We start from the raw sequence: 13,369 nt of genomic DNA on the forward strand, positions 1-13,369 counted from the left end.
TAAAGCAATTATACTCCAATAAAGATGTAAAAAAAAAAAAAAAGATAAATGTCTTTTTCTCCATACTTGAACTTCCTGAGCCCTTATTTCTGCTGATGTGGGAATTTCAAATGTATTGATTACATCTCCAGGTTACACTTAGTCTCCTTGGGGTAAATATTTAGTAATCAGTACTCAGTAACTCAGAACTAAAGAAGTTCCAGGGATTGTACATCCTTGGATGGTGGTTTGGTCTGTGAGGCCTTCTGTCCTCTTCTGGTTTCTAATCCTGCTTTCTCCCCTCCTTAGGCATTCATTGGCCTCTCTCCTCAGTTGTGCCCACCATCAAAGCCCCCGCACTCACTTCTGCACTCTCTTCACTCAGATAACTCTTGTTCGTCCCAACTATAAGTCCTAGCCTGTGCCTCTAGAAAACATGGAAAATTCCCAGCTGCTGGGCTACCTTCTGGGGCCATACGATCTCCATGGGACAGCCTCAGGTCCTCTCTGCCTAAAACCTCACCTAGGGAGCTCTATTTTTCCAGACAAGAAGTGGGGCAAGAATCCCCTGAGTCAGATCCAAACTTTTCTGGACATTTTGTCTTTCACGACCCCACTCCCCTCCCTACCCAGACTCAAGCAGAATGGGAAAGAGAGCTCTCTTTTCTCCTCTCCCTCTCTGCCAAGCTTCTCATCCATCCCAGAAATGCTTCTGTCTCCTCTCACACTGCAGGAAAATATTCTGTGCTTATTGAAGAATTTTTTCCTGTTTTATGTTTATTGTATCAAGTCTATGCTCTGAGACCTCCATGCTTTGTCTTGATATTCAAACTTTTGGAATGGAAATCATAAACAAATAATAACATAAAAAATTTTCTCTTATCAAGAATCTTGCTCTCAGCGTTGAAAGCTCTGGCTTTGAAGACTGTCTTTGAAAGCTCAAAGCTAAGAGTATGACTGTTTTTACCAGCTTGTGTTCTCCCTTCTCTAAGACGTATATTTCTCTCAGGCTGAGAGTAAAGGGAAATGACTGAGAAGGAAAAATATAGTCAGTAATATTTCAAAATATTATTCTGCTGCCTCAACAACTTTTCTTATCCAGTCTCTACAAAAAGAAAATGTGTTTAACAATGAACTTGGTATAACAAAATTATCCTGCGGCAAAAATGTGTGGGCCATAGAGTTTTGTTATATAAGGATTCGATCAGCCCATAGGTTTCAAGAGCAGGCCACTGGCAAATTGTATTAATTTACCATGCATTTCTCATAACACAGGTCAAAAATAGTGTTATTGAGATAACAGAAGATTTGGAACAAAGATATATTTACTTTGGCTAGTAGCTATGAAGATAGAATCCATTTTATTTAATCTCAAAATTAAGAGGGCTATACTGTTACCATGATTATGTCACCTCTAAATGTCATTAGGGAGGGTTTTGTTTTTTAATGAGAAATCATGCCATACATTGACAGTTCAAAAATGACTCTACTCATCACCTAAAAATATTACAACATTTATCATTATTAAAAATAATTTGGGTTTCATTGAAGAGTAACAGTTTTTCACAAAAATTCTAAGATCTTTCTTTCCTTTGAGGATAAAAATATATATAAAGGGAAGCAGGTGAAATCTGCCAACTTTATATTTGGAAAGAAATACAGAGATGATTTTCCTGCCAGCAGTCTTGGATATAAACCAAGTAGATAAAGTTATCAGAAAGGATTAATTGGGTCCCAACATACGTAAATGAGCTGCCACTTTTGGTATGCTGACCATTAATGTTTTAGACTAGAGAGTACAGTGCCTCTTTCAGCTAGAATTGAAATGTTCCCGAAGACCAACTGGAAAACACATTAAGAATACACTGGAATATCCATAAGTTTTTTAGCATATCTCTGATTTTAACTACTGATAGAGCCCATATCGGTCCTATGGAATCAGCCTCTATTCTGTACATCTGTATTTAAAGCAAACAACAACAAAATCCTCCAGTTATCAGAGATTTAGCTATGAAAAAAGGATTCACCTAGAGCTGAAATTTACAAAAACAAAACTATAGAACCTTCCCATTCTTAAGATTTCAGTTTAATAAGTTTTTGAGATTGTTTTTGAAAAGTGAATCTATCCTTTATTAAGTCATTTACAGAGTGTTAGAGTTCAGGGTACATGTATCATGAAGGTCAGTGCTATGGTTTCCACAGCAACTGTAGCTCTGTCTCACTTGACTCCTCACTTTGTGCTTTATTCAGCCTGTGGTAGTAAATTCAGGCCCATGGTGAGTACAAGTAGGTGAATATAGGCACACACGCACACCTGTGTATAGATAAGGTCTCTTCTGTAAGACCTGGGTTTTCCTTTCCATCATGTCGTGATATACTTAACCTTTAAGCTTGGAATCAACAGAGCCTTTTGCAGGCCTTTCAATTCCCAGGCATTGTAGTAAAATACTTTTATAATGAGAATTATGACCTCTGGCATATTTTTTAAAAAGTTAAATGATCACATGTTCAAATAACCCAAATCTGCTAAGTTTACAACTAAGAGACCTGTCACTGATTCAAGAAAGGAGTCTTCTCTTGAGCCCACTGCTAATTCCAGGAATGAGATTGATAGAATAAGGGGATATTTCAGCTCAATTTTCCTTGAAACCAGGTATCTGGGGTTAACACAACAGCACTTCAGTTCCATCCAACTGAGCTGCTCAATTGCTTTGAGATTCTTGATAGATTGGTTGATTGGGCTAACTGTATCTATCACAGCAGGCCCCAGTGCTTGAATGCTTGCTGTGTAGTGCAATTAACAGGCCACCAAGTTATTTAGAAGACTTGTCCCCACCGTGAAAGACAAGCTCCATCCCCAAAATTCTAGAGCTTCTTGCTCCACATTTTTGTGGCAAGAATTCCTCCTAACGGAAACCACTGTTTGCACCTTTGGTGTTCATTTATGAAGACATCCAACAAATATTTGTAGAGTGCCTACCATATGCAAGGGGCTGCACTGGGCACTCTAGGCCGTATGTTGACCCCGTCTTAAGTGCCTTGAACGGGGGTCTGAAAAGGACCCACAGCAAAGTGAACAGTGTTAAATGTCCTCCCTCTTAGGTCGTTCTCAGCTACCAAACCCTTAATATGACTTTAGCATAGCCACTGCCATGTTTTTCTCTTCCATTCCAGGCTTTCATTTACCTCCCCAGGTACTGCCCTACTATTTTTTTTTTTTGGCCGTGTTGGGTCTTCGCTGCTGTGTGCAGGTTTTCTCTAGATGCGGCAAGTGGGGGGCTACTCTTCGTTGCAGTGCGCAGGCTTCTCACTGCGGTGGCTTCTCTTGTTGCGGAGCATGGGCTTCAATAGTTGTGGCATGTGGGCTCAATAGTTATGGCTCGCAGGCTCAGTAGTTGTGGCACACGGGCTTAGTTGCTCTGCAGCATGTGGGATCTTCCCAGGTCAGGGCTCGAACCCGTGTCCCTTGCATTGGCAGGTGGATCCTTAACCACTGTGCCACCAGAGAAGTCCCCCTGCCCTGCTACTGATCCATCCTCCAGAGTCCCCACTCTTCCTTATTCTCCGTGTCCTTTCCTCTTACCAAATAAATCACAACTTGATCCCCACTTTCATCTCAACCCTCCCTCCCAGCTTCTCACACCCAGCTTCTCCAGCCCTCATCTAGTTTCCTTTTTTTCTTCCTTCATTCCTCTCTCACTGAGGATTTTGAAGTCTTCATAGGACAGGGAGATCCAAGGCACCATGTGGCTTTTGTCTCAATAGTTCAGGGCCTGATAGGGTTCAAGGAGTCAGTTGGGGACTCAAGAGTTGAGCCTCCTTGGCTACATCCTGGTTAAATAAGCGCTCTGATATTGGTATGAGGATCTAGCCACTATTCATCTCACTGCTTTTTCGGTAAATGTCTCCATGTCCCATACAAGCCATTACCTTTTTTATCTTCCCCCCAAACCAGCCTGAACTTACAGAGAAAAGACACCATCTATAAATTCACCCAAACCAGAATCCTAGGAATGATCGAAGGCCCTCCCTGCTCACTAACCCTTCCTTATCCCCTCCATCACCAAGCCCTATGGGTTTATCTTCACTGTTGCTGCCTTATTTAGGTTCTTATCACCTCTGGCCTGAATTATTGCCCTACCCCCTCACTGATTAGTCCAATCTACCACCACCCACCACCACACACCATACTGGTGCCCCCACCTCCATCCATCAAATTCATGCCTCCAAAAGCAGCCATGGAATTTTTTCCAAAATATATGTCACTTCTTGGCCTGAATCCCCACAGCTTTCAGAATAACATTCAAACTGCTTGGTTTATGACACATGGTTCATGATCAGATCCTGCTTCCATTAGTAGCTTCCTTTCCCAGCAACCTACCATCCACCCATGCACTCTTTATTCCAACCGTATAGAACAGCGTGTGGCTTCTGTAACTTCTGCTGATTCACACCTGCGCTATATCACATGTACTGCCTCCTCCTGGAATGCCCTTCTTCTCATCGTAGGGGAGGAAAAATTAATTTTCCCTCTGTCCTTCTAACTTCCCAGCTGTAACAAAAGGCAGATTAATAAAAGCAAACAAGTTTATTAACATGTATACAGGAGAGATGCCCAGGGAAAAATAAGTAACTCTCAAAGAGGTGGCTTTAGGATCCAGGCTTAAATACCATCTTAAGCTAAAAAAAAAAAAAAATGGTGTGGAGGAGGCCAGTTATGGGGAGATGGCCATGAGCAGGAGGGTTTGTTATGTAGATTTACATTCTTTTAAATCTCCATTCATGAGAGTTTCTGGTGATTTAGTCATCTTTCTCTCCCTGGTAGGGAAAGAGAAAGAAAGAGAGAGAGGCTCTAATAAATGGAGATTTCCTTTATACATATAAATTTCCCTTACAAAAGGGTAAATTCTACTCTGTTTTCAAAGCTTTTCCTCTGTCTGCTGTTTCTTAAAATAATCAGCTCAAAATAACTCTGCCAAAAGGGCACATTTTGGGGTGGCATACTTTACCACCCTTCACCTTGAATAGTCAAATGAACTCTCATTGATCTTACTGATCCTTCAGAGTCCATTTACTGTGTGTTGTGCACTGTGCTAAGAGCAGTGTATGTGTTCCTTGAACCGTAACTCCAATTTAGATGTCCTTCATTTGAGCTCCTAAGCATTCTATGAATACCTCTATTAGAGCATCAATCATAGACAACATTCATTTTGTCAGCCTCATTCATTTATTCAACCAATATTTATTTACCATATGTCATACGATAGTGGGCAACTTAGACAAGTTTTCTACTCTCCAGTTCTTATAGTCTAGGAAGGAAGAAAGACACCTGAGAAATAACAATAAAGTGGGTAAGTGTCATAGGAGGGAAAGTGGAAGGTTCTGCAGGTTATGGGGCTCTTAACACCAGCCAGAAGGTCAGAAAAGGCTTCTCTAGGGAGCCGTCCTTCAGCTGAGGCTGAGGCATGTTCTAGGCAAAGAGTCAGCCCATGGAAGACCTAAAAATGAGAGAGCACATGCATTTGTAGTGAAAGGAGTTCACTACAAATGGAGACAGTCTGGCAAGACACCAAGTTGGAGAGGCGGTAGAGGCTTGGACGAGTGGAGGGCTGTGGAAGCCATTTTAAGGAATTTAGGTTCTTATCCCCCAAATAATGGGACGGCCATTGATCAGAATAAGATAAGAAGGGAGTGACATGATCAGACCTGCCTTTTAGAATGATCACTGTGGCAGCCCATGAAAATGGAGTGGTTGGGGCTATCAGGAAGAGGTTAAATGCAGGGACACGAATTAGGACACTGTTACTAATCCAAATGAGAGCTGATAGTAGACGAAACTAGATAGTACCAGTAGGGGTGAAGAAATGTGGACAAATTTTAAAGCTGCTTGGGAGGTAGAATTGACAGGATTCATTGACTTATTAGAAAAAAAGACATGAGGGAGAGGGAGTCAGGGATAATCCCAAATTTCTGGATTTAGAGGATCGTAGGTATCGTTCCGATAATTGGGAATGTTTGGATGGAGAGGCAGTTTTAAGAGAAAGAAAAAAGCTCAGTTTGGGACACATAGATTTTGAGGGAAACTAACAAGTAAAGTTGTCCAGTGGACATTTGAATATGCATGGACCTAAAGTTCAGAGAAGAAATGAAGACCAGTCTGGAAATGGACATCTGAAAGTCACTAGCATATATGTTGTAATTAATTAAGGCCAAGAGGATGAATATGATGCCATTAGACAGTAGGTCTAATGAGGCAAGAGCCATACGTTATTTACCTCTGTATCACCAGGGTCTAATATCGTGCCTGAAACCGAGTAGGTGCTTTGATCATTTTATTGAATGAATGAATGAGTCAGTGAATGAATGTGAGTGAATAACTGAATGAACAGTGTGAAATACAACCAAGTTTAATTGAAAAAACTGAATATAAAATATTGAAAGATTAAAATTATTATGGTATTCATATGCACCAACCAAGTTTTTAGAACAACAGTACTGGAATGGATAATCTAGGGGAAAATGGTGCATAGAATAATAACCACTCTGAAGACAAATCAAATGCATTTCATCTGTACAAATTAAAGCACAGTTACAGTCCCAAAATTACCAAAGCAGATTGCAAATGCTATTTTATTATCAATATTTATACGTGTCTGTGATGGTGCAATTAAAATTTGATAATCATATTTGTCTATGCATAATGATAGCAAGAGACAGATTAAAGGGATAGTTAAAGAGAAGCAAAAGTGAGCAACCTTTCAACCTCACCTTTGGTGTCACACAGACCTCCTTTCAGCAGTGGCCTGTCATGGTGCCTTGCTTTCCATTTTCTACTTGCTCCACTCACAGATCTTAAATGTGAAGATACAGCAAAACTCCTCTTGTGTATTATAGTGGTAATTTTCTAATTATTTTCAAAGGGAACTCTTTGAATCTTTTCGTTCTTTCATTGAACATAACATTTAAATATAGGAACACAGTCTCTGGAACCAAACGCTGTCTACCAGCAAGGGAAACGGATGTTGGCTCCACTACTGAAAGACTCTGTCCCCGCTACTTTGTAAGCATGTCTCTTTTTTTTCTGTTGATTCTTTCATTTCATCAGAAAGCCTAGGAAGTACAACTGAGAGATTTTTATTTTCGATTTCTGTTTCATAATCCCAGTCATTAGTACAAGGCCAAAAGATAAATCTCAAGTGGGTCGTTATCAAATGCATACACAGTAGAGGGAAAACATCCCTGCCAAAGGCAGACATGGGTGCACATTGCAATGCACCTTTTCAGTAGGTGGAGGAGCTCAGAGAAGGTTGTTCGACCTGTCTGGGCCTCAGTGATCTCATCTGTAAAGTGAGGGATTGGATTTGGTTGCTTCTAAGACCCCCTACTAGCTGTATAATTTTATTATTTTATTATACCCTCAGGAACATTTTATTATTTTAAACTATGTAGACTTTATTAAATTTGACTTTGCTTCATCATTTTATTATATCTGTTCTCTATTAAATACCATTTTATGATATACTGACTATGTCTCCATGGCTGGTGGAAACTAAAGGGCTAGAGACATAGGATAAGCATGGGGATGTGATAACACTAACCATAGTGCTTCCATTCTTTGGGTGTTTACATGGGCCAGGCATTGGCCTAGGCATTTGCTCTGCCTCATTTAATCTTCACAGCAATCCCATATAGTAAGTATTAATATCTGCTTTTTATAGAAGATGAAACTTACGCTTGTATGTATTGATAACTTGGCAGCTAGAAAGTGGTACAGCTCAATTACAACCCCAGGTCTGCCTGCGTCCAGAGCCTCTGCTCTTAACCACTACGTTAGATCTGGATTTCTGGCTGGGTCACATTCTGAAGGTTGGCGTGAACCCAGTAAAACCAGGTAGCACTTGGGGAAGAGAGTTAAACGGAGCCATCGTGGGTGCTTATCACAAAATACAGACTTGAGAGGTAAGCAAGGGAGAGAAAACTAAAATTGTGCTGAAGGATTGTTCACACTGTGGTTGTAAGGCTACATGATAATGTCACGTCCAAGAGGAGAGGCAAGAATAGACATGGGAAAATGAACAGTTGACATGGGTGACCTGTAGAATCTTAGCAGAATTCCCTCCAAGTGTTCATCATTAAGGCCAGATACAGCAGGATCATGTGGAAATTCTCCTTTAAATAGTACTAATGGTGGCATAAGGAAATAGAGTGAAAGTATCCATAAGACAATGGAAATGGACCCCAGGAAACAGATGGCAAGTAGTTTGTGCTCAAGAGAAGCACATTAGAGAAGCTTTCTGAATTGGTCAAAGAAGGAAAGGAGAGGTGGAGAAGATGCACTGGGCAGAGATCTCATGTGCCTGAGACTTACGACTAGGAAATACAACAGGCGTCATTGGGACTGGTGTTCTGTAATGCCAGGCCATCTTGGTTCACTTCGTGAAGCCCTCAGAGGCAACCACGCCCACTGTTTAGAAAGACTTTAGGTGATTTAGAACATCAAAAGTAAGTGGATTGCTTTCATCAGAAAAATGCAATTGGTTCTTATAAAGTATTCTTGCTTTTTTAAAAAAATTAATCTGAATCTAACCAAACCTCTATATTAGTTATCAGTTTATAGCAAATGGAGGGGATAGAGAAACAAGTTAAATGATACCACAAGGAAGTAGTCAGCCAAATTTTATATTTTATAAAATCCAGTTTCCCAACCACAAATGTCCCAGTTTCTCCAACAGACTAATGGCATGAAATAAGGGGAGATAAATGGAATAAAAGATACTTAGATCTTAATTTAGAAATAAGTAATTGGTGTAAGAATACAACTTGTAGTCATTTCAAGGAAGTAATTGGACAATAGAGTACGTGTGTGTATGTGGGTTTCCACTGCTCTGTTGTTTGTAATGGTGGAAATACAATGCTTCCACTGAAAAGGATGCAGTATTGAGACAGAAAAGTAAAGTAAGAGGGAGGAAAAAAAGCAGGGTACAGGCAGTATGGACCATATGCATGGTATGGTAATCAGAAAACCTAGATTTTAATGTAAGGCTAGTTCCCACTGTTAGACCTTGAGCAAATCAACCTCTCTGAGACTCTATTTCCTCATCTTAAAATAAGTTAGAGTTCTATCTCATAGAGATGCTATGAGAATTAAATATAATAATGTGAAGCACAAAGCTTGGCAGAGTAAACACTTGCTATATCCTCCTAGAATATACACCAGGCTTTCTAGAGTGGTCATGGCTCTCTAGAGAGGAAATTACGGATTTTTTCCCTTTTCTGTTTTAGTTAGAATTTCATTGTCATTCAACTCTAAAGTTTTTGTCATTTTCATTGTAAGAATACATGTGTGTATCCTTCGAAAATATTAATAAGCTCTATTTCTTAGAGCACTTTTAGGTTCACAGCAAAATTGAGAAGAGAGTACAGCGTCTCCACATATCCCCTGACTGCACACACGTAACAAAATCCCCCACTATCAACACTGTGTCCTTTTTGAACCATGAGTTAGTTAGGTCTGATTTTTTTTTTTTTTTTTTTTTTTTTTTTTTTTTTTTTTGCGGTCCGCGGGCCTCTCACTGTTGTGGCCTCTCCCTTTGCGGGGCACAGGCTCCGGACGCGCAGGCTCAGCGGCCATGGCTCATGGGCCCAGCCGCTCCGCGGCATGTGGGATCTTCCCAGACCGGGGCACGAACCCATGTCCCCTGCATCGGCAGGCAGACTCTCAACCATTGCGCCACCAGGGAAGCCCAGGTCTGATTTTTAATTTTCAAATAACTGGGAATTTTTAACAGATAATTTGATATTTAGTTGCACTGTCATCAGAGAAAATGGTTTGTATAATCTTGATTCAATAAGAATTTGTACTTAAACTTTCATTTTCCTATATAACCTAATACATGGTAAATATTTGAAAAGAAAGCATATTTTTCATATGCAGGAGTCTATATATTTTCAATATGCTCTGTCATTCTTTAACATATATTTTTAAATCCCTGACTACAACTGTGGATTTGTTCATTTTTCTTGTAATTTTTCTTGTGTTTTAAAGGTTATATAGCAACCCTCTTAATCCTGATTGATCTTTTTTGCCTCCTGTTTTATTTTGTTATGTGAACTATTTACATAAGGTAGCACAGGAGAAGTGACAGCGAGATGGGAAGACTTCCAGCAGTGCAAGATTCAGAATGCAGAACGGTGTAGTGGTTACTGGCATGTTCTTTGGATAAAGACTGATCTAGACTGAAGTCCAGGCTTCTCATGTCTAAGCTTCAGTGTACTCCTCTGTACAATGTGGCTGATGACAATAACAGTACACACTCCAATCCAAACTCACATCTGGTGGTGCCTTAGGCTAAAGGTCGGGGCATTGCAGAATCCTGAAAAATTTCCTAAAAGTTGTAACTGGGAAATAAATCAGTGTTGACTTGAAATAATGCATGAGCTTAAAAGGGCTTACCTACTTGTAGCAATGAAAAGGGAATTATAAAAAATCATTTCCTAGCTAAACTGAAATCCTCAGGGGGTCATTGTAGTGCCACTGGTCAGTGTTCTTGAACCCTTGGTTCATCACCAGTTTTCAGAGGCACTAGAGGAGCTGAAGAAATCCCCTGATTTCTTTTGCATTTTATCACATGCTCCATAGGCAAAGTGAAAGCTTTCCTCAGTTCTCACTTTGTGAGTAAATTCTAACTAAACCAAAGTAATTTGTTAATTCAGTCATAATATTTCTGATAACCCAAGAAACTATAATAATCTAAATAATAATGGGATTTCACATAATGCCTGTTCCTTTTACTTTCTTACATAAATTAAGACCCTCTGTCCATCTTTTCTCCATGAAAGTACATAAAGCCAAACCTAATCTTCTCCTGACAGAACACATCCATAAAAATGAGCTTTGAAGTCTGCAGATCGCTAAAAGGAATGTTCTGCCTGGAACGGACAGTTTATAATAGTTGTGAACGTTTAACTTTCCAAAGTGTCCACAAGATTTAATAGCTTTATCCAGCTCTAAAAAAAACATACCCTTCTCTGGCCCTCATTTATCTAGAGATCAGTTCAGTTTATTAGCAAATATTTGTGCTCTGCTATGTGCCAGGCACTGTTCTAGGCTTTGGGGAAACAAAAAGTGGTTAAGACATGGTCCATGGTGAAGGGAATCCTAGTCTGTTTAGTAAACAAGCAAAGCAATGAATTAATACATTCATTTTACAAAAACATAAGCTGTACAAAAAGGAAAGTTCCGTTCCTACGGGTGGCCTGAGTCCTGGGGGAGGGGCGGCCCCGGCCGCTAGGCATCTTGCTGCTGGATGAAGGGTTGGGGATGGCTTTCATACCGTCCTGCGGGCAGATGAGCACCACAGAGGTGCCCCTGCACACCACCAGGCCCAGCTGCCGGGTGTCGTCTGTGAGTTCGTACTGGTCGTCATGGTCTCTCATGTACTCGATGGTGCCGTCCAGCACGAGGCTGAGCAGCGGGTCAAACCCTCTCAGGATTCCACTGGCTTCTTGGCCTCCTTAGAACTTCACTAGGATCGTCTTGTCAGTGTATTTGGACAGGTCCAAGATGCTCTCCTTCTTTTTCTTCTCTTTGTCCGCCATCTTGCCCAGCCGCGTCGCTGCCTATCTAGGTTTATATCAGAGGTTGAAAACAGGTAAACTGAAGACATTTGACCCACGTGGCATTTTTGGTTTTAATCCAGAAATTTCAAATAGAAATATGAGTTTTGGGGTTGTCGGGAAGAGTCAACAAATGTGAAAGAATGGCACTTTGGACTAACTTTCCTGTATGGCTGCTGTTAACCAGAATTAAGAAGCCCTGCTCCCTTTAGAAGGGACACATACTCCCTCAGGCCAGCCTGCTTCACATACTTGGGTTACCTGTCTGGCTGCCGGAGGAAGGAAGCCTGTGACCTTGATCTTTACCAAATAATCACAAACAAGGTGGTTTGCTGAGTATCAGTGATCACTCGCACAGCACTTATAATCTGTGCTTTGATACTTCTTTGTAATCTAAAGATAAGATTCTAAATTAAATTATTTTTAAAAATACAAACCCCAGCATCGTTAGTAATGCTGCAGGAGACCCTCAGCAGCCAGGAATGATCTGGAGGTTTCTCTGACTAAAAGATAAAGGTTCTAAATATATAAAACTATCTACAGTGAACTGGACCAGATTACTCTATAAAAGAGTAGTTCCTGAACTGATTTTGTTCACAATGGCAACATACATGTTTATAATGTTTTTGAGATCTTTTCAGCAAATAACCTATAAGTGTCGTACATGGGTAAGGAAAAACATAATTGCTGTTAAGCAGAGAACATCTGTAAAGTAATGGCCCATGTAGTCATAACCTAATTTGAAACGTGTGGGGCAGAGCTCTCTATATCTGAGAGAGCCAGTCATTAAGAGCAAGAAGCTAAGCTGAATTCTACAAAGAAAAAAAATGCACTCTGAAAATAAGTTGCCCAGCTTCCTCCTAGCAGGTGAATTTAGAAACTGATGTTAGTTTCTGATTAAAATTTTCGGAAAATGAGTACAGCGTTTGAAAGTGCAATTGCATTCCTGCCCTTAATTTTCCGAAGTTCAACCACATGAATTTAATTATACATGGTTTATACATTTTAAAAGTTTAAAAATGTTTTTTCCAGTTCAATGAAAGGATTATTTTCTAAACCAAAGTATAACAAGAGTTTGTGATAATCTCTTGAAACAAGTAGACTTATTAATTAGGCTTGTTAAAGCCAGTCAATGATACCATTTTTCTTGCATTTCCATTTATCAGTATAAGAGTGACAGTTCTTTCTTAAACAATTGTCAGTATAGGGCTTCCCTGGTGGCGCAGTGGTTGGGAGTCCACCTGCCGATGCAGGGGACGCGGGTTCGTGCCCCGGTCCGGGAAGATTCCCACGTGCCGCGGAGCGGCTGCGCCCGTGAGCCATGGCCGCTGAGCCTGCGCGTCCGGAGCCTGTGCTCCGCAACGGGAGAGGCCACAACAGTGAGAGGCCCGCGTACCGCAAAAACAAAAAAAAAACAATTGTCAGTATAATTGACAAACTACATGCATTTATTCTTCATCTGTTTGCCATTCTCTGAGTGCTGAGGTGTAAAGGAGGAGGCGTTTGTTTGGGACCTTGAGTTGAATTCATACCTCTGATCTTAATTCAGCCAATGATTATAAGCCAGTGTGGTACCTTTCTGCCTGGACTGGAGAGGGAAAGGAGGATCATTCATAAAGAATCAAATGATTTAAGAATTTGAGCTTCAGTATCAAGTAAAGTTCCAGGGTGCTTATAGTCTGAATGACTAAAAACCTTATTCCACTAACCATTTGCATTGAAGGAAGCTGGTTTTCAAAATCTTCTTCTATAAATGTTCTCTTTCCCTAATCAT

The 13,369-nt window shown here is 40.4% G+C and overlaps 1 pseudogene; it reads right to left on the bottom strand.

Annotated features, from left to right (window-relative positions):
* Positions 1-11,266: 11,266 nt before the first annotated feature.
* Positions 11,267-11,577, bottom strand: LOC132520453 (U6 snRNA-associated Sm-like protein LSm7; annotated as a pseudogene).
* Positions 11,578-13,369: the final 1,792 nt, after the last annotated feature.

This window comes from Lagenorhynchus albirostris, chromosome 5 (assembly GCF_949774975.1).
Source record: "Lagenorhynchus albirostris chromosome 5, mLagAlb1.1, whole genome shotgun sequence".
Classification (NCBI taxonomy): domain Eukaryota; kingdom Metazoa; phylum Chordata; class Mammalia; order Artiodactyla; family Delphinidae; genus Lagenorhynchus; species Lagenorhynchus albirostris.